The sequence below is a fragment of the Toxorhynchites rutilus genome, chromosome 3, assembly GCF_029784135.1.
Source record: "Toxorhynchites rutilus septentrionalis strain SRP chromosome 3, ASM2978413v1, whole genome shotgun sequence".
Classification (NCBI taxonomy): domain Eukaryota; kingdom Metazoa; phylum Arthropoda; class Insecta; order Diptera; family Culicidae; genus Toxorhynchites; species Toxorhynchites rutilus.
The window spans coordinates 20,914,613-20,937,441 of NC_073746.1; the positions used below are offsets into that span (position 1 = coordinate 20,914,613).

General features: G+C 36.7%; 1 protein-coding gene and 1 long non-coding RNA gene across 4 annotated transcripts in view; one reads left to right on the forward strand and one right to left on the reverse strand.

Annotated features, from left to right (window-relative positions):
* LOC129775943 (protein phosphatase 1 regulatory subunit 14B) overlaps nucleotides 1–22,829 on the forward strand; it is a 260,278-nt gene that overhangs the window by 215,825 nt on the left and 21,624 nt on the right. The gene's annotated exons all lie outside the window — the stretch shown is intronic.
* On the reverse strand, nucleotides 4,671–5,730 carry LOC129775944 (uncharacterized). Its single transcript, XR_008743035.1, has 3 exons — nucleotides 5,594–5,730; nucleotides 5,094–5,534; nucleotides 4,671–5,037 (listed from the first exon to the last, which is right to left on the reverse strand). It is a non-coding gene; the product is annotated as an uncharacterized LOC129775944 (long non-coding RNA).

Here is a 22,829-nt window from a genome sequence, read left to right on the forward strand (position 1 = left end):
GCACCATTCAGGATTGTGATGGCACGATAGTTCCCACAATCCAACTTGTCGCCTTTTTTATAGATGGGGCAGATTACCCCGTCCTTCCACTCCTCCGGTAGCTGTTCTGTGTCCCAGATCCTGACTATCAACCAGTGCATACACTCTACAAGTTTTCTCGGACCTCCCTTGAAGAGCTCCGGTACGAGGCCATCCTTACCAGCTGCTTTGTGGTTCTTGAGCTGATTAATGGCCTCCTTAACTTCACCCATCGTCGGGGGTGGTACGTCGTCGTTGTTCATTGCACCGGTGTAGTCCTCCTCAACGCCGTCTAGGTCTCCTGTCTGCGCGCTGTTCAGGTGTTCATCGTAGTGCTGCCTCCACCTTTCGATCACCTCGCGTTCGTTCGTCAAGATGCCTCCTTCCTTGTTTCTGCACATTTCGGCCCGCGGCACAAAGCCTTTGTGCGAGGCGTTTAGTTTCTTGAAGAACTTCCGCGATTCTCGAGAACGATAAAGCAGCTCCATCTCCTCACACTCTTTCTCTTCCAGGCGGCGCTTTTTTTCCCGAAAGAGATGTGTTTGCTGCCTTCGTTTCAGTCTGTATCGTTCCACGTTTTGTCGAGTCGCTCGTTGCAGCATGGCTGCGCGTGCTGCATCCTTCTCGTTCAGGAGCGCTCGGCACTCGTCGTCAAACCATTTGTTCCGTTGTCCTCGTTGTTCATACCCGATGACGGCCTCTGCTGTGCTGCTAATTGCTGATTTTTCATTAGATAAAAAATTGAATAACTGTGAAATGTCAAGCGTTATCTAAACGCCCTAAGTGCCTAGTTTTGATTGGCCCGATTTACGGTTTCCTGAACACAGACTTCAAAATCAATGTACCTGTGGGAATCCGCTTAGTAAATATACATGCAAGTCGGGGGTATTTTTGTTCCCACTGAGCTGTGTTTCCCTAACACGGATTTCAAAATCAATGTGCCTGGGGGAATCCGCTTTGCAAACACATGAAAAGAGTCGGGGGTATTTTTGTTCCGACTGAAATGTGTTTCCCTAACACAGACTGCAAATCCATGGAGCGTAGGGAAATTGGTATTGCAAAAACATGCAAGTCGGGGGAATTTTTGTTACGGCTGAAATGTGTTTCCCCAACACAAACTTCAGAACCAAGGTATCTGGGGAAATTGGCATTACAAATTCATGCAAGTCAGGGGCATTTTTGTTCCGACTGAAAACTGTTTCCCTAACACAGACTTGAAAATTCATGGAGCGTCCGGAATTGGACAATACATGCAAATCGGGGGCATTTTTGTTCCGACTGAAATGTGTTTGGCACACAGAGTTCAAAACCAAGATGTCATCATACCAAAAGTAAAAAGACTGTCATTAAATTTATTTGTAACAAAGAACATAATCTATCCAAATGCATGAATTGACCTCACATGGCGTTATACAATCTTTTTACTCACAAAGCAAATACATTGAATTCGGAAATTGTTTCATTCAATCAAAAATTAAATCAATACAAACAAATGATTGCTAAGTTAAGGTAGTCTCACGTCAACCTTGCGGTTATATCATAGATATGACCCACCCATTTTTTTAGTTATCTTTAGTCAAATTTTCATTGGTACAACTTATATTGGTGAAATAAATTTATTTAAAGAAAATTGAAAAAAGTTATTTGAAAGGACCCAAAACACATTTTCGAGATAGTACTCATTCGATTAAGATTATTCAATTATATGGGTATTTAAGGGTATGAGAAAATACTCAAAGTACATCTACTATGGTGTACCGCGACGAATTATATCAAAATTATATCCCCTGCGTAAAAAAAATCCGAGTGTATAGAATTTATTAGAGTTTTCAAAACTGTTTTTCGATTATAATTTATTGAACTCTATTTATTATCAAAAACGAATTCGAAATTTCTCGTTCATACAATAATATCTCAGTACTGAATGGTCCACAACAACGTTATAGAAATCAAATGAAAGATAGTTGATAACATTAATTGGATTTGCTATCTTTGAAAAAAACAGAAAGAAATCTATTTCTCATTTTTTCCCGATATTTTTATCCACTACATATACATACATCGAAATACAAATTTCTCTGTAAAATATTTCGTGTAAATCCATGTAAATTATGCTTGAAAGAGATTTATATCCCATCTTCATGCGTTGATATTTCATGATTTTAAAGCATTTAAAAAATCACCTAAAAATTTCGACTTCGCATGCTATTTCTTCATTTTTTTCGAGTGTGAAAAAGTTCTATTTCCATTTTCGATAAATTCATTGATTTCCCTCCTACAACTTGTATACATTTTGGCCCCTATCTTTTCTCAGACTCTTTTCCGGCCAACGAAAATTTGGCTGAAGATGGACAAAAGTATATTATCTCAAAAATGTGTTTTGGTTTCTTTCAAATAACTTTTTTCAATTATCTTCAAATTAATTTATTTCCTCCGTACAAGTTGTATAGGTTTTGGGCTATAACTTTTCTTAGACCCTTTTCCGACCAATGAAAATTTTGCTAAAGATAGATAAAAATATTCTATATCGAATAAGTACAATCTCGAGAATGTGTTTTGGATCCTTTCAAAAAACCTTTTTCTTTTACATAATTAATTTCTTCCATACAACATGGCTTATAACTTTTCTCATATCCTTTTTCAATTTATAAAATTGTGGCTGGAAGATAGGTAAAATAACTTCGATAACTCTATTCGAACAACTTTGTTTGATTTTCAAAATTCTGTAAATTTTCCTATATTGACCCATGCTCACGTTTCAGTCTATAACTTTTCTCTGACACGATCAAGAAAAAAATGAATTATGTGGAAAGATGAATGGTTGAATTCTTTATCTAATGAGCATGATTTTGAAAACTGTTACTTGATAAACGATCAATTTATTTCACTTGAAATAATTCATTATTCATTAAATCCAGCAAGACGTTGAACAAAAAAGTTGCACGCAACAACAAAATTTATCCGCTAATTTCACACAAGTCCGCAAAAAAGAAACGTGAAGACTAGAAATCTCGTGAGCGGTCTACAACGGATGGGACGCGAAACACGAGAAATCTCGTGAGCGGTCCGCAAAGTGTTAACACAAGAATCTGTAGTTACAGATTACAGAATTTTGGGATTTCATACAGAATATACTTTTTTTTTTTTAAATAACGTTCTAATATTACTAACCTTTTGATGTCAATAATTTTTCTTCGCCTCACCCATTTCACGAAATGATTCTCCTGCTTTCTCGTGTTCGATATAAAATTCGGAAGTTTGCGTCGGACATAAATCATTCAGCGTGTAATAAAAAATAATAGAATAAAAAATACATAGTGAGTAGTGAATGCGAAAATTGAATGGGTGCCCATAACAGTTCGGCTGAAAAGTTCATAAGGTTGACGTCTAGATGGCACCTCTTGCAAAAATCTACTTGACTATCACAAAGCACCATCTTTCAATGGATACGTGTCAAAATTTGACAGCAATTGGTCGATCGGTTCGTGTGTTACAGCATTGAGAGTGGAGCAACTTTTGTTATTATGAAAAAATGGAAAAATCCGAATTTCGTGTGTAATTGTATGAATTGGGCTTCGAATTGCCTTCGCATCCACCGTATTCTCCAGATCTGGCCCTCAGCGACTATTTTCTGTTCGTAGACCTGAAGAGAATACTCACTGGCAAGAAATTTAAGACCGATGATGAAGTGATTACCGAAAGTGTGGCATATTTTGAGGAAAAACCGAAAGAGTACTACGCCCTCGAAGGCAATAAAATTGAATTTTGCAAAAAAAATAGTTTTACTGTCGAACTGTTCCTGTCGTTAAATTCTATTTTGCTACGCTCTTGTTGTAAGAATTGCGAATATCTGAAAGATGGCACCAGCTTTACTATCCCATCTCCAGCTGAAGTGGTAACAAGCGAATTGAATAAAATAAACATTCTCTACATAATCTAGTCAATATACCATGATGCAACAAATTTCACACATATTTACGCGATAGCAGATTTCGTCTGAAACTCGGTCGATTTGCTATCGGTAAATAAAAAGTAAACAAGGCTGGTCCATTCGATTTCGTCGATATATTTGCCAAAACATTGTGTTTTTAACATAAGATATTTGCGAATTATGTAAATATTCGACGATAATAAGCATATTTATTTGATACTTAGGCAATGGGTCAAAAATCGGTAGAAATGCGGAAACTGATCGCTCGGTTCGATCGGATCCCGATAGATCTATAGGATGACCCAGGAAAAGTTGGGCCTCAACATAACTAGTCGAACTGTGAGCATGAATCAGGGGTGACATTGCGCATTTCCAAACGAGTAACTCGTTTCGAGACAATTCAAACTGGAATCGAATCGATTTTAGTATTAGTATCTTTTTTGAGTTATTACCCACATTCCGTTTTGCCTGCCAAGATCGGGTCGATGAAATGTCAACAATCGACCTCAAATGCTGCCACCTTGCAATCGAGTTATCGACCTTTCATATGCATTCATCGAACAACTTGACGCCACTTTTTCGCCAACATGTGCAAGGCGTCGACCTGCTTGCAGCGCTGCTTCCAGCACTGCTTGCTGCTTGTTTGTATTGGTGTGTTATTGAAAATGAAAAGGAAATACATTGATCGATTTTAATCATTTTATTGAAAAAAAAAATAATAAAAATAAGGTATATAATGGAATCGGTGCATCCGGGTTGTCTGGATTGACGATTCAAATCTGACTAAGTACATTGATGAATACCTCCTTGCCCTTGATGACACAGATATGTGGCTGAGGAGGATTCTTCAATGTGCGTGAAGCACGTGATCGCCGATGGGGAAAATTGCTCGAAATACTATCGATGGCCAGGTCCTGCTGCTGTTGCTGTTGATGCTGTTCCCCGGAATAGCACCCTGGACTTAAAGGATACTGCTGCGGGAAAGCTGATGCTGTTGGCTGGTGTGACAGAAGAGGAAATAAGCAATGTGGTGATGAGGGAAATCATCTTTCTCACTCGCCGATTGATTGAGTCGGATGTATTCATAGCTGAAACAAAATAAAATGATTAGTAAGTGCAAAGCAGAAATGAATTCCCTACTCACCAGTTGTATGATCCGGATAAAAATGCGAACATTAAAATTTCATGCGATTACGTTCGCTTACCTCGCCTATTTTCATTCTACTATACTACGGAATCAGTGCATTCGGGTTCCTCCGGGGTGGTAATTCAGCTGAGCAAGTTGATAAATACCTCCTTGTCGTTGAGTTTTCGTGTCTGAAGAGGATTTTTGAATGTGCGCGAAGCACGGAACCTCTAATGGGGAAAGTTCTTCGCAATACCATACCATGGTCAAATTCTGCTGCTGCTGCTGCTGTTAATGCTGTCCCCCGGCATTGCCAACAGGGGTTGGAGGTTACTGCTGCAGGAAAACGGATGTTGTTGGCTGCTGTGATAGAAGTGGAAATCCGCACTGTGGTGATGGGAGAAATCATCTTTCTCACTTACCGATTGATGGAAGCAAACGAGTCGAATGTATTCATAGCTGATAAGACAAGATAAAATAATTAATAATTAAAAAGCCGAAATATATTTCATACTCACCAGTTGTATGATCCATTTGTTTTTGTTTGAGATGACAGTTTAGCGGAGTGGAAAAAAGAAACACCAGTGATGCCATTTGGTTTGTTTAATTATTCAGTATTTTCGACTAACGAACTATCCGCGTTGGCGATATTGGGGAATAGGCATCACAGTATGGATTTGCAGAAGGAATGAATACACTTTTAAAATGAAAATTATGATTGAACATGATTTTTCCTTAATCAAATTAGTACTCTATGTAAGTGAAAATCATCATTGCCTGCAAGTGGTGAAAAAACGTAATAAAAAAATATGTTTTGAGATAATTTTATATTATAATGACAAGTTTTTTTGAGAATATCTGAACATCTATAGAAAATAATTCAAATTAGGGTCATGACAACGTACTTTAAGTAGAAAAAATTATGCCAAGAAAAAAATTTCATACAAATTTTAGCAAATATAAACTGATTCGGGCCGACTAATATGATAGAGAATAGTTTGCCTCATACAAACTAATGCCGTATCTAGATGTCGATACCTAATCGTCGTCATCGTGAATAGGTAACAGCGTTACGGTCGTTGTTAGGTCGATGTTTTTTCCGTCGATTGGATTGTGGGTAGGTAACAGCGTTACGGTCGTTGTTAGGTCGATGTTTTTTTCGTCGATTGGATTGTGGGTATTCTCAGTGTACTAGATTTCGAGCAAAATTTGTCTCGAAGAGAAACGTCAAATTTTTGGGTTTATAAACAAAGCAAACTTCACGGCTATTGCAAATATCAATGCCGAAAACCAAATTTAATTTGATATTAGGTCGTATGATTAAAAAAAAAGTATTTACTTATTCTGCCCGTTTCCAAGTAAAGTAAACTTTCCTAGTATTTACTTGAATCCGTATGAATAAAAGTTTACTTTACTAATTTGATTTTCGAATTCGAACATAGTTTTTACTTTGTCAAACATCTATCAACTGATTGTTTAGGGTTCGTTTCAAAACGTTTTTTTTTTGGACAAAGCGTGAATTCGCGATGAAAAAGGAATAGTGTCGACGTCTGGTGGCGACTTTCAATTAGGGACCATAGTTTGGGTCCCTATCTCGTTAGTGTAATACCTATCATATTAGAAGACACGAAGCCAGTTTTAAAATGTTAAAATTTGAATGAAAATGTTCACATAATGTTATTTAATCACTTAAAACACTTTTTTCCGACTTTAATTTAACCCTTTGTCTATACATTTCCAACATCATTACTGAAACTTTTCATTATAATATAAACTTGTCTTCAAAAACAATATCGTACAAGATTTTTTCACCACCTGTAAACAAAAGTGTTTTTCATTTAAACAGAATGCCAAATTGGTGCGGGAAAGTTATTTTTCATTAATAATTTATATTTCAAAAACGTGTTCATTCCGCCTGAAAATCAATCAATTTTTTTACGCTCCCCTAAACTAGTAAACGAAGCTCAATGCCATCAATGCGGATCGTTAACTTGTTTAACTTCAAGCGCAAGATAGCAGCATTAAACATAAATCGGATATGACATCAAAACGAATGATAGTGTTTTCAGATCCAAAGTAAGCTCATGAGCATACTTGATAATAACGAAGTAAATACTTGATGAATGCTGTTTTATTCATACGGAATCAGCTAAACATCCATTTTCGAAAAGTAAATACTTTGTTGTTTCTTTTATTCATACCAAACGTAGTAAAAACTTAATCTCACTGCTCGACTGCTCGAATGAAGTAAAGTAAAGGTGAATTTTGTTTTTATTCATACGGCCTATTATATTAGAATTGTGATTAAAAAGAAAAGATCGATTTGACGATAGCGATAGTGAAGAAGAGAGCTTATTCCACAGATGCGAGAGTTGAGGGATAAAAGTGACTCTCTTCCGCTAAGTGAAAATAAGTGTGTATGTCTTATATACGTTTCCGATATAAATGATAATAATTATCTTTAGTTTCAGTATATCAGACTACACGACATCGAGCACGTTGTTTGGTCGTGCGAGCTGTATCTTGTTGCCAGATCGAATTTAGTAGTTACCCTTCGGGCCCGAGGAAGGCAGCCCATAATGCCGGTGAGAGACGTGTTGGCTCGGTTAGACCTTGATTACATGTCCCAAATATATGTATTCCTTAAAGCTATCGATCTTCGTGTGTGATTGTCCTTACACCCTTAGTTTTTCCTTTTCCTTTTCCTTTGTGAGAGATCGGATCCCTTCTTAAGAATAAGATGAAATGTAAATACATATTAAATATAAGATAGGTTTAAGAATTGAGTGTGATGAGTGTGATTGAGAGTGTGATTGAGAGTGTGAGTGTGATCATTGTCAACATATCCTCATATCCCCTCCTTTTCCTGAAGAAAATATGTCACCCTTCTAAACTCGAGTTGACCGCGAGTAATCGGTTTCCTATATTATTAACATTAGAATTAAGGAAAAATGTTTATATACTAGTAACAATACAGTAAGGAGTTCGGCTCCTTTAAACCTATGTAACTGAGCCTGTAAAAATAAACGATTTAAATAAAATAAAAAAAATAGTATATCAGACTTAGTCGAGAAGCATTTCAAAATATTTCGGGTACAACTGCGTTCCAAACAACATTCAGAAGCGCTGCTACTCCCGCAGCTTTGAAATTAGCGGCCGTTTTGAATCTTCTAGCTTCTGGCCGTACCAAATTATTGTAATAAAGGAGAAAACTTTTTACTTGGTATGGCTCAACCAACAGTTTCATCACTGTTCAATGAAATGATACCACTTCTAGAAAGGAGCGTATGCGAAAAATGGATCGAATTGGATACATCGTTTAATGAAACAAAGTAATATTTCTTCGACAAATTCAAAATACCCGGCGTATTGATGGTACTCATATACCCATTCTAATGCCTACAGAAAATGAAAAAATGTGCTGCAAGTGTGATGCTTATTGTATTTCTTTGTGATTTCATAGTGCTGAAATAAAAAAATTGTATTTATACTCACATACTTGTAGAAATAGACGTCAAAACCAAAGGAAATGCAATTGAAATTTTCTTTGATGTACGGTTTAGCATTAAAATCAACGTTTCACTAGCATTTTCCCATACGATCAATCATTTCTTGTCGAGACATTTGTTCTCGTTTCTAGTTGAAAAATTCTCGAACACAATGTTACGTAATAATTATGTCACCCTTCTAAACTCGAGTCCACCGCGAGTAATCGGTTTCCCACATTACTAACCATAGATTTAAGAAAATTGTTTGTATATATATAGTTTTAAAAACATATTTAAGAATTCGGCTCCTTTAAACTTACGTAACTGAGCCTGTAAAAATAATGTCAAACTTTGCTCGAAACTGCCTTGTTCATTTCTCTCGTTTCGAGCTCACTTCGAGATTCAAAATGGCAAAAGTGGTCGAAACGAACAAAAATCACTCGTTTCGAAATGCGAAATGCCACCCCAGGTCTACAAAGCTTCTTCAAACAGAAAAGCCTTTACTACGAAAAGTCAATATCAAAAAGCGCCGGGATTTCGCAAAGAATTATGAATCCTACGTCAATGTCTTGGAGGGAAACTTAATGCCGTCATTAAAGTTACAACACTTATACCAAGCCATTCTTCATAATATACATACAACATTGTAAAAAGATGATTTTCTAACCTTTTCAGCGTAGATAAAAAATACTTGAATCCGGAAACTTTTAGGAGAGTTCGAATTTTTTCAACTAATTTATACGAATTTCATACCAAAAAAAAACAAAACATCATCATTTTACTCGCTGCGCCAACTGTTTGTAAATCTAAGTGATATCTGATCTGAAATTCATATCTGGTCATCAAATGCATCTGTTTGGTATGCTTGAGATGCACCTCATCCACGAAAGTGGAAAATCCGCACTGTGGTGATGGGAGAAATCATCTTTCTCACTTACCGATTGATGGAAGCAAACGAGTCGAATGTATTCATAGCTGATAAGACAAGATAAAATAATTAATAATTAAAAAGCCGAAATATATTTCATACTCACCAGTTGTATGATCCATTTGTTTTTGTTTGAGATGACAGTTTAGCGGAGTGGAAAAAAGAAACACCAGTGATGCCATTTGGTTTGTTTAATTATTCAGTATTTTCGACTAACGAACTATCCGCGTTGGCGATATTGGGGAATAGGCATCACAGTATGGATTTGCAGAAGGAATGAATACACTTTTACAATGAAAATTATGAATGAACATGATTTTTCCTTAATCAAATTAGTACTCTATGTAAGTGAAAATCATCATTGCCTGGAAGTGGTGAAAAAACGTAATAAAAAAATATGTTTTGAGATAATTTTATATTATAATGACAAGTTTTTTTGAGAATATCTGAACATCTATAGAAAATAATTCAAATTAGGGTCATGACAACGTACTTTAAGTAGAAAAAATTATGCCAAGAAAAAAATTTCATACAAATTTTAGCAAATATAAACTGATTCGGGCCGACTAATATGATAGAGAATAGTTTGCCTCATACAAACTAATGCCGTATCTAGATGTCGATACCTAATCGTCGTCATCGTGAATAGGTAACAGCGTTACGGTCGTTGTTAGGTCGATGTTTTTTCCGTCGATTGGATTGTGGGTAGGTAACAGCGTTACGGTCGTTGTTAGGTCGATGTTTTTTTCGTCGATTGGATTGTGGGTATTTTCAGTGTACTAGATTTCGAGCAAAATTTGTCTCGAAGAGAAACGTCAAATTTTTGGGTTTATAAACAAAGCAAACTTCACGGCTATTGCAAATATCAATGCCGAAAACCAAATTTAATTTGATATTAGGTCATATGATTAAAAAAAAGTATTTACTTATTCTGCCCGTTTCCAAGTAAAGTAAACTTTCCTAGTATTTACTTGAATCCGTATGAATAAAAGTTTACTTTACTAATTTGATTTTCGAATTCGAACATAGTTTTTACTTTGTCAAACATCTATCAACTGATTGTTTAGGTTTCGTTTCAAAACGTTTTTTTTGGACAAAGCGTAAATTCGCGATGAAAAAGGAATAGTGTCGACGTCTGGTGGCGACTTTCAATTAGGGACCATAGTTTGGGTCCCTATCTCGTTAGTGTAATACCTATCATATTAGAAGACACGAAGCCAGTTTTCAAATGTTAAAATTTGAATGAAAATGTTCACATAATGTTATTTAATCACTTAAAACACTTTTTTCCGACTTTTATTTAACCCTTTGTCTATACATTTCCAACATCATTACTGAAACTTTTCATTATAATATAAACTTGTCTTCAAAAACAATATCGTACAAGATTTTTTCACCACCTGTAAACAAAAGTGTTTTTCATTTAAACAGAATGCCAAATTGGTACGGGAAAGTTATTTTTCATTAATAATTTATATTTCAAAAACGTGTTCATTCCGCCTGAAAATCAATCAATTTTTTTACGCTCCCCTAAACTAGTAAACGAAGCTCAATGCCATCAATGCGGATCGTTAACTTGTTTAACTTCAAGCGCAAGATAGCAGCATTAAACATAAATCGGATATGACATCAAAACGAATGATAGTGTTTTCAGATCCAAAGTAAGCTCATGAGCATACTTGATAATAACAAAGTAAATACTTGATGAATGCTGTTTTATTCATACGGAATCAGCTAAACATCCATTTTCGAAAAGTAAATACTTTATTGTTTCTTTTATTCATACCAAACGTAGTAAAAACTTAATCTCACTGCTCGACTGCTCGAATGAAGTAAAGTAAAGGTGAATTTTGTTTTTATTCATACGGCCTATTATATTAGAATTGTGATTAAAAAGAAAAGATCGATTTGACGATAGCGATAGTGAAGAAGAGAGCTTATTCCACAGATGCGAGAGTTGAGGGATAAAAGTGACTCTCTTCCGCTAAGTGAAAATAAGTGTGTATGTCTTATATACGTTTCCGATATAAATGATAATAATTATCTTTAGTTTCAGTATATCAGACTTAGTCGAGAAGCATTTCAAAATATTTCGGGTACAACTGCGTTCCAAACAACATTCAGAAGCGCTGCTACTCCCGCAGTTTTGAAATTAGCGGCCGTTTTGAATCTTCTAGCTTCTGGCCGTACCAAATTATTGTAATAAAGGAGAAAACTTTTTACTTGGTATGGCTCAACCAACAGTTTCATCACTGTTCAATGAAATGATACCACTTCTAGAAAGGAGCGTATGCGAAAAATGGATCGAATTGGATACATCGTTTAATGAAACAAAGTAATATTTCTTCGACAAATTCAAAATACCCGGGGTATTGATGGTACTCATATACCCATTCTAATGCCTACAGAAAATGAAAAAATGTGCTGCAAGTGTGATGCTTATTGTATTTCTTTGTGATTTCATAGTGCTGAAATAAAAATATTGTATTTATACTCACATACTTGTAGAAATAGACGTCAAAACCAAAGGAAATGCAATTGAAATTTTCTTTGATGTAAGGTTTAGCATTAAAATCAACGTTTCACTAGCATTTTCCCATACGATCAATCATTTCTTGTCGAGACATTTGTTCTCGTTTCTAGTTGAAAAATTCTCGAACACAATGTTACGTAATAATTATGTCACCCTTCTAAACTCGAGTCCACCGCGAGTAATCGGTTTCCCACATTACTAACCATAGATTTAAGAAAATTGTTTGTATATATATAGTTTTAAAAACATATTTAAGAATTCGGCTCCTTTAAACTTACGTAACTGAGCCTGTAAAAATAAACGAATAAAAAAAAAATGTTACGTATAGTCAAACTTTGCTCGAAACTGCCTTGTTCATTTATCTCGTTTCGAGCTCACTTCGAGATTCAAAATGGCAAAAGTGGTCGAAACGAACAAAAATCACTCGTTTCGAAATGCGAAATGCCACCCCAGGTCTACAAAGCTTCTTCAAACAGAAAAGCCTTTACTACGAAAAGTCAATATCAAAAAGCGCCGGGATTTCGCAAAGAATTATGAATCCTACGTCAATGTCTTGGAGGGAAACTTAATGCCGTCATTAAAGTTACAACACTTATACCAAGCCATTCTTCATAATATACATACAACATTGTAAAAAGATGATTTTCTAACGTTTTCAGCGTGGATAAAAAATACTTGAATCCGGAAACTTTTAGGAGAGTTCGAATTTTTCCAACTAATTTATACGAATTTCATACCAAAAAAAACAAAACATCATCATTTTACTCGCTGCGCCAACTGTTTGTAAATCTAACGTAAATTTGTCAATTGTGAACAACAATCAGAGTGATATCTGATCTGAAATTCATATCTGGTCATCAAATGCATCTGTTTGGTATGCTTGAGATGCACCCCATCCACGAAAAACGAGCAAATACCATTATGGGCGTCCAAAAGAGAAGAAACATCTTTCGCCATCTAACGCCACCGCCAGCCGGATTGTCAGCTGTGACCCACATTCCGACGACACATTCCCGAAATGATTGACGAGAGCGAAATCAAATTAGAATTGAAAAACGTGACACGAGAAGCACAACCCATCGTCCGTGGTTCATCATTGTGAGCGATGAAAAGCGGCACGGGAGAAAAAAAAACTTTAACAATGGAGCGTAGGCGTTGTTAGGGTTGACGGAAAACAACGGTTCAAACGTCAGTTGGTTTACATGCATGTTTGCGCCGCTGGAACCCATCTGCATAATCGTCTTGCGAAACAAAGTGCTATCGTGGAGGTACAAACAGCTTCCTCGCATTCGCATCGTCTTTCGTCTCCATGGCGTGGTAAAATAAAGATCACCGGTGTCAATGTGTATTCATGAATGTCTTCTTTCCGCTTGGTTACCCCCTGTCCGCATTCCATGGCATCTGACAGGGACCAGTTTTTCATGCCAACGCAGAACCGTGCGTATTCTATGGCAGAAAAAAAAACACTGGAAAACATATGGCTGCAAAAATGTTTCTGGACGGGCGGTTTGCTTGTTTGAGTGGAGAACGCTTCCATCGATAACGGAGGTGTTTCTTCCGAGAAGTGATGGTAATTAGATCAATTCCATCATCATTTCATCATCAGGCTCGTGGCCTCATCCGAGAAAACAATATAGCGTACAAACACCTACCTCCCAATCAAGATTAGCTGGCTACGTCAGCGGCTGGAACTCGATTGAGTTGGAATCCGGAAGCTTCACTGGTTTGGCGCGAAAGAAATGTTGAGTGAAACATATAAACAAATATTCCGATGCGGATTCCGCGAAATTCGCGAGATTTTCCCTGAATACCCCCGGACCAAATCTTAAACACTCGGCTTCCTGCCTTTCGATTTGCGATGCGATCGTTATCTATTGAACAATTCATCATCAAAGACCAAAGGGAAATTTTTCATCCAAACAAAAATATCTCTGTATTGAAAAGACCTACAGTTACGATTCCTTAAATCAAATGAAAGCTGGCTTCATAAGGTTAACTGAGTTTGCTTTTGAATTAGTTGGCCAGAAATTGTATTTGTTTGCAAAATCATTAGAAAAACAGAAATAAATCGTTTTTTATTGCTTCTTGATACTTCTGTCCACATCTTACACACCAAGATAAAAATGGCAGTGGTTGAAGGCTCGTACTGAAGAAAGATCAAAATTTGTTCGTAAAATATTCCAAACTTGAGAGTTTAAGTTTTGAAAAGAAGTACATCCCATCTTTATACATTGAATATACAAATAATTGTGTTTTATTTGAAATGAAAACAAATCGACAATTACTTTTCGGATCGCGTACAATAATAAATGACCCCCGCGAAATTCATACAAAGCGTTTATTTCTGTTAATTAATCTTCCTCTTCCTCTTCCTCTTCCTCTTCCTCTTCCTCTTCCTCTTCCTCTTCCTCTTCCTCTTCCTCTTTCTCTTCCTCTTCCTCTTCCTCTTCCTCTTCCTCTTCCTCTTCCTCTTCCTCTTCCTCTTCCTCTTCCTCTTCCTCTTCCTCTTCCTCTTCCTCTTCCTCTTCCTCTTCCTCTTCCTCTTCCTCTTCCTCTTCCTCTTCCTCTTCCTCTTCCTCTTCCTCTTCCTCTTCCTCTTCCTCTTCCTCTTCCTCTTCCTCTTCCTCTTCCTCTTCCTCTTCCTCTTCCTCTTCCTCTTCCTCTTCCTCTTCCTCTTCCTCTTCCTCTTCCTCTTCCTCTTCCTCTTCCTCTTCCTCTTCCTCTTCCTCTTCCTCTTCCTCTTCCTCTTCCTCTTCCTCTTCCTCTTCCTCTTCCTCTTCCTCTTCCTCTTCCTTCTTCCTTCTTCCTTCTTCCTTCTTCCTTCTTCCTTCTTCCTTCTTCCTTCTTCCTTCTTCCTTCTTCCTTCTTCCTTCTTCCTTCTTCCTTCTTCCTTCTTCCTTCTTCCTTCTTCCTTCTTCCTTCTTCCTTCTTCCTTCTTCCTTCTTCCTTCTTCCTTCTTCCTTCTTCCTTCTTCCTTCTTCCTTCTTCCTTCTTCCTTCTTCCTTCTTCCTTCTTCCTTCTTCCTTCTTCCTTCTTCCTTCTTCCTTCTTCCTTCTTCCTTCTTCCTTCTTCCTTCTTCCTTCTTCCTTCTTCCTTCTTCCTTCTTCCTTCTTCCTTCTTCCTTCTTCCTTCTTCCTTCTTCCTTCTTCCTTCTTCCTTCTTCCTTCTTCCTTCTTCCTTCTTCCTTCTTCCTTCTTCTTTCTTCCTTCTTCCGTCTTTGTATTTTTGTATTTTTGTTTTTTTTTTATTTTTGTATTTTTGTATTTTCTTTAAATATTCAAAACAATTTTTTTATTTCAAGAGATCAAAAAATAAAGAAACAAAAATAAATTAAGAAGGAGCATAAAAAAATAAGAAATCAAAAAAATTAAAAATCCAAAAATTAAGAAAAAGACAAAATAAATACTAAAAAAAAGAACAAAAAATATAATATATAACAAAATGGGAAAATTTCAAAAAAAATTAAAAAATTAAAAATATGATGTTTCAAGATAATGAAAAAATTAAAACGAAAGATATTAAAGAAAAGAGATATTTTTGTATTTTAATTTCGTAGTTTTTTCTAATTATCCGAAACAAAAGATTTTTTTTTTCAATCAAAAATAAAAAGAAATATGAAATTATAAAATTTAACAATCAAAGATCATAAAATTGAAAAACTACAAAATTGAAAAATCGAAAAAAAAATAAAAAAAGACGGGTGGGTAATGTCGGGGACATAACCGGAGTGACGTAGGACTATACAAAGGGGACAGCTTTTATACTCTAGCAGTACACACTCACAGGATAGAGACAAATCGGCAGACTCAGCCAAAGGGGCGGGTCCAACGAGACGAACGAATGAGCGTTAAAAGGGAGCGATGGCAAAAAAATACATTCATTACGATTTGTTCGCTCGTTGGATTCACATACAGACTAAAAAGGGTCCTTTTCAGGATCACAAAAAGTCTAAAGAGTTTATTGTTTTGTTATCACTCGATATCCCCATCTTGTTCGGCTAAACCTTCCTGTTTAGCGATTTTTTGTCACTCGCCACAGCTTTCACAGTTGGAAAATTTCTTCCCATCCAGCTTGTGACATATTTTACAGTAAATTACATTCAATGGCACGTCGCATTACCACCACTCAGTGCCGGATTGGAGGTAATTTTAACCTGTAATTGAACATTTGCGATGACAGTGGTACAGTGTCGACTTTCAATGTGGGGTCATAATTTGGATCTCTATGTTTACAAAAATGTCCAACTAAATAAGTCGCATTACATGTCCGTCCAATTAGCTAAATGTCGAACTAATTGTAGATTACTGTACTTTAAATCTGGAAACAATTTAAGAATTGGTGAAAATTGAATAATCAGGAAAGTCCCTAACTATCAATAAGCTCAGAACAACTGCCAAATTCACATACTCATCAAATCCTGGCAAACAAATTATGAAAACATCAATTTGTGTTTTATTATTATTTTGGATAATGTTTTAGAAAGCATTGAACTTTATTTCCTAAACTCTTTTTTGGAAGGTTTAATGGCCCTGAAAAGCGCCTTGTTTCATGGAATGGTTCCAATTTAGAAAACTTAGTACTCGTGGTTTTGAAAAAAACCATTTCGAACGCCCTCGATGCCGCCTTGTTCTGGATTTGCCGCCAAAGCAGTTTGTATAAAGAACAAACTTTTTTCTTCTGCTACCTGATGCCGTTTTGCGATTGCGTTTGCCACTCGCCATTCGCTGCAACTGCCTGTTGTCTTGATGTCCGCCGAACCGAATGTGTTCTGTTCCGAATGCAGGTTTTCTTATCGTCGCGAGCACCTAAGCCAGCTAACTCGATCACTCCGGCGGCCGAAACTATATAACGCCGGCTAGGTGGACTGGTACACAGGTACTAACGCGCTCGACCTAGCAACCTTTTCCGGTGCAATTGGCGGATACACCTACGGGAAATTGCAGACCACCACGGTTCGAGCGGGATTTTGCCTTTCCCTTCTCTTTTCCTCCTTTGTTGAGTACACGATGCCGATGCCGTACAACCACACGGGTTTACGGTTTGAAAGAAAATAAGATATTTTTTTGGGGTCCGCGTGTTTTATACTCTAGCGGTACACACTCACAGGATAGAGACAAATCGGCAGACTCAGCCAAAGGGGCGGGTCCAACGAGACGAACGAATGAGCGTTAAAAGGGAGCGATGGCAAAAAAATACATTCATTACGATTTGTTCGCTCGTTGGATTCACATACAGACTAAAAAGGGTCCTTTTCAGGATCACAAAAAGTCTAAAGAGTTTATTGTTTTGTTATCACTCGATATCCCCATCTTGTTCGGCTAAACCTTCCTGTTTAGCGATTTTTTGTCACTCGCCACAGCTTTCACAGTTGGAAAATTTCTTCCCATCCAGCTTGTGACATATTTTACAGTAAATTACATTCAATGGCACGTCGCATTACCACCACTCAGTGCCGGATTGGAGGTAATTTTAACCTGTAATTGAACATTTGCGATGACAGTGGTACAGTGTCGACTTTCAATGTGGGGTCATAATTTGGATCTCTATGTTTACAAAAATGTCCAACTAAATAAGTCGCATTACATGTCCGTCCAATTAGCTAAATGTCGAACTAATTGTAGATTACTGTACTTTAAATCTGGAAACAATTTAAGAATTGGTGAAAATTGAATAATCAGGAAAGTCCCTAACTATCAATAAGCTCAGAACAACTGCCAAATTCACATACTCATCAAATCCTGGCAAACAAATTATGAAAACATCAATTTGTGTTTTATTATTATTTTGGATAATGTTTTAGAAAGCATTGAACTTTATTTCCTAAACTCTTTTTTGGAAGGTTTAATGGCCCTGAAAAGCGCCTTGTTTCATGGAATGGTTCCAATTTAGAAAACTTAGTACTCGTGGTTTTGAAAAAAACCATTTCGAACGCCCTCGATGCCGCCTTGTTCTGGATTTGCCGCCAAAGCAGTTTGTATAAAGAACAAACTTTTTTCTTCTGCTACCTGATGCCGTTTTGCGATTGCGTTTGCCACTCGCCATTCGCTGCAACTGCCTGTTGTCTTGATGTCCGCCGAACCGAATGTGTTCTGTTCCGAATGCAGGTTTTCTTATCGTCGCGAGCACCTAAGCCAGCTAACTCGATCACTCCGGCGGCCGAAACTATATAACGCCGGCTAGGTGGACTGGTACACAGGTACTAACGCGCTCGACCTAGCAACCTTTTCCGGTGCAATTGGCGGATACACCTACGGGAAATTGCAGACCACCACGGTTCGAGCGGGATTTTGCCTTTCCCTTCTCTTTTCCTCCTTTGTTGAGTACACGATGCCGATGCCGTACAACCACACGGGTTTACGGTTTGAAAGAAAATAAGATATTTTTTTGGGGTCCGCGTGTTTTATACTCTAGCGGTACACACTCACAGGATAGAGACAAATCGGCAGACTCAGCCAAAGGGGCGGGTCCAACGAGACGAACGAATGAGCGTTAAAAGGGAGCGATGGCAAAAAAATACATTCATTACGATTTGTTCGCTCGTTGGATTCACATACAGACTAAAAAGGGTCCTTTTCAGGATCACAAAAAGTCTAAAGAGTTTATTGTTTTGTTATCACTCGATATCCCCATCTTGTTCGGCTAAACCTTCCTGTTTAGCGATTTTTTGTCACTCGCCACAGCTTTCACAGTTGGAAAATTTCTTCCCATCCAGCTTGTGACATATTTTACAGTAAATTACATTCAATGGCACGTCGCATTACCACCACTCAGTGCCGGATTGGAGGTAATTTTAACCTGTAATTGAACATTTGCGATGACAGTGGTACAGTGTCGACTTTCAATGTGGGGTCATAATTTGGATCTCTATGTTTACAAAAATGTCCAACTAAATAAGTCGCATTACATGTCCGTCCAATTAGCTAAATGTCGAACTAATTGTAGATTACTGTACTTTAAATCTGGAAACAATTTAAGAATTGGTGAAAATTGAATAATCAGGAAAGTCCCTAACTATCAATAAGCTCAGAACAACTGCCAAATTCACATACTCATCAAATCCTGGCAAACAAATTATGAAAACATCAATTTGTGTTTTATTATTATTTTGGATAATGTTTTAGAAAGCATTGAACTTTATTTCCTAAACTCTTTTTTGGAAGGTTTAATGGCCCTGAAAAGCGCCTTGTTTCATGGAATGGTTCCAATTTAGAAAACTTAGTACTCGTGGTTTTGAAAAAAACCATTTCGAACGCCCTCGATGCCGCCTTGTTCTGGATTTGCCGCCAAAGCAGTTTGTATAAAGAACAAACTTTTTTCTTCTGCTACCTGATGCCGTTTTGCGATTGCGTTTGCCACTCGCCATTCGCTGCAACTGCCTGTTGTCTTGATGTCCGCCGAACCGAATGTGTTCTGTTCCGAATGCAGGTTTTCTTATCGTCGCGAGCACCTAAGCCAGCTAACTCGATCACTCCGGCGGCCGAAACTATATAACGCCGGCTAGGTGGACTGGTACACAGGTACTAACGCGCTCGACCTAGCAACCTTTTCCGGTGCAATTGGCGGATACACCTACGGGAAATTGCAGACCACCACGGTTCGAGCGGGATTTTGCCTTTCCCTTCTCTTTTCCTCCTTTGTTGAGTACACGATGCCGATGCCGTACAACCACACGGGTTTACGGTTTGAAAGAAAATAAGATATTTTTTTGGGGTCCGCGTGTTTTATACTCTAGCGGTACACACTCACAGGATAGAGACAAATCGGCAGACTCAGCCAAAGGGGCGGGTCCAACGAGACGAACGAATGAGCGTTAAAAGGGAGCGATGGCAAAAAAATACATTCATTACGATTTGTTCGCTCGTTGGATTCACATACAGACTAAAAAGGGTCCTTTTCAGGATCACAAAAAGTCTAAAGAGTTTATTGTTTTGTTATCACTCGATATCCCCATCTTGTTCGGCTAAACCTTCCTGTTTAGCGATTTTTTGTCACTCGCCACAGCTTTCACAGTTGGAAAATTTCTTCCCATCCAGCTTGTGACATATTTTACAGTAAATTACATTCAATGGCACGTCGCATTACCACCACTCAGTGCCGGATTGGAGGTAATTTTAACCTGTAATTGAACATTTGCGATGACAGTGGTACAGTGTCGACTTTCAATGTGGGATCATAATTTGGATCTCTATGTTTACAAAAATGTCCAACTAAATAAGTCGCATTACATGTCCGTCCAATTAGCTAAATGTCGAACTAATTGTAGATTACTGTACTTTAAATCTGGAAACAATTTAAGAATTGGTGAAAATTGAATAATCAGGAAAGTCCCCAACTATCAATAAGCTCAGAACAACTGCCAAATTCACATACTCATCAGATCCTGGCAAACAAATTATGAAAACATCAATTTGTGTTTTATTATTATTTTGGATAATGTTTTAGAAAGCATTGAACTTTATTTCCTAAACTCTTTTTTGGAAGGTTTAATGGCCCTGAAAAGCGCCTTGTTTTATGGAATGGTTCCAATTTAGAAAACTTAGTACTCGTGGTTTTGAAAAAAACCATTTCGAACGCCCTCGAAGCCGCCTTGTTCTGGATTTGCCACCAAAGCAGTTTGTATAAAGAACAAACTTTTTTGTTCTGCTACCTGATGCCGTTTTGCGATTGCGTTTGCCACTCGCCACTCGCTGCAACTGCCTGCTGTCTTGATGTCCACCGAACCGAATGTGTTCTGTTCCGAATGCATGTTTTCTTATCGTCGCGAGCAGCTTTGCCAGCTAACTCGATCACTTCGGCGGCCGAAGCTATATAACGCCGGCTAGGTGGACTGGTGCACCTAGCTACCTAGCTACCCTTGCGGGGAACTCCAGATCAACACGAGCGGGAACTCCAGATCAAGGTTCGAGCGGGATTTTGCCTTTCCCTTCACTTTTCCTCCTTTGCCATATCCAACCATGGCTGCTTATGTTGGTTTGTTGATGTGAGGTGATGCGAAACGATGTGGTGTACGGTTCGGATGAGAATGATCGTTACGGCAGCGGAGAGAATTACGCATGTGTGAGACTGCGACCAATGTTTCCCTCATTTTTTTCTTTTTCCTTTCCAATCGTGCTTCATTCTATTTCGCTGCTGCTCTGGTTGCCCGTTTTGGTCGGTACGATTTGAGGAGCACAAAATGGACCAATCAAAAATGGGCACATAGTGTATTTGGACAATGCTTGATATTTCACAATTATTCAATTATTTATCTCAAGAAAAATGAAATGTTATTCGTTATGATAGATGCGTAGATATATTTCCTATCAATTGATGCAAAAACCTTTGCGATCTATTGAGAAATGCTCGAGTTATAAGCGTTCCAAATCTTGCATTTTTTCCTACTTGTTCAGTGCCTAGATTTCCATTTCACCCCCTATATCTTCCGGTTAGACGTAGTCCTACGTCAAAAACAAAATAAATTAAGCATGAGCATAAAAAAAAGAAATTTAAAAAACTAAAAATCGAAAAAAATCGAAAATCCGAAGTTAAAAAAAACACAAAATAACAACAACAAAACAACAAAACAAAAACAAAAATTAAAATATTAAAAATTGAAAAAATTTAAATAATTTAAAAAATTTTAAAAAAATCAAAAAAACATCAAAATTTTAATGTTGCAAAATAAAATAAAATAAAATAAAAAAATAAAAAATTACTATTTCATAAATTATTATTTTTTTTTAGATTCTTATTCTAAATTTTTGTATTTTAAGTTCTAGATTGTCGAAAGATAGAAGATTGTCGAAAATCATCATTGTCGACGAAATGAAATGTTTAATGTGCAGAACGCAAAATCACAAAATTAAAACTCAAAAAAATAACAAGAACGAAAATTAAAAAAAATAAAATTAAAATAATGGAAAAAACATTTTTTCTATCACAAATTAAAAAAAAGCAAAAGAAAAAAGGGGTTCAAATTTTGAAAAATAAAAATATAAAAAAAAACAAAATAATTAAAAAATACATTTTTAATTTCAGAACTCAAACAATCAATCAATCAAAAATATAAAAAGAAATCAGATAATCCAGATATCTAAAATCATTTTATTAATTTTTGGATTTTTTTTTACTTTATTTTTTTTAAATTCCGAAATTTAAAAAAAAAACAAAAGAAACTTAAAAATTAAAACCTTAAAATACAAACAAAAAATAAATTAACAAAGTTAAAAAATAAAATAATAATTCAACGTTACCATTCAAAACTTGAAGAGTTGAAAATCAACAAAACCAAGAAACTGAAAACTCAAACAATCAATCAACCAAAAATAAGAAAATTAAATAATCCAAAAATTTAAGAAAAATTCAAAAAAAAAATTAAGTTTTGGTTAGGTACAAAAGATTGTCGAAAATCAACCTTTAAACTTCAGGAGTTACATCTAGAATTTGAATACTAAATCATACATTTCTCATAACTTCGTTAATGTTGAAGAATTTGAACATTCATTTGATGACATCAATTGACATTGACCACATCCAACTTTGACAGCTGTTAGAATACAGGACTATGTTTTCCGAATCTATGTTTTCCTTGAACATGTTTCCTTGGCAGCATTTTGCTGTGCAACTTAATTTGCGTTCTTAAAGGACTTTTTGTTTGTCCGTCACTGTAGTTATGGGGATAATTAAAGCCAGAAATTCGTATGCGTTTCCTTTGACACTGGTTATTGAAGGAAACACTTGGTAGTCTATTTACTGTTATGTTAGGAGGAAAAATTATGGCCTGTATTAGCCAAACAAACTGCTTTTTTCGAAAAATGAGGTCTTAT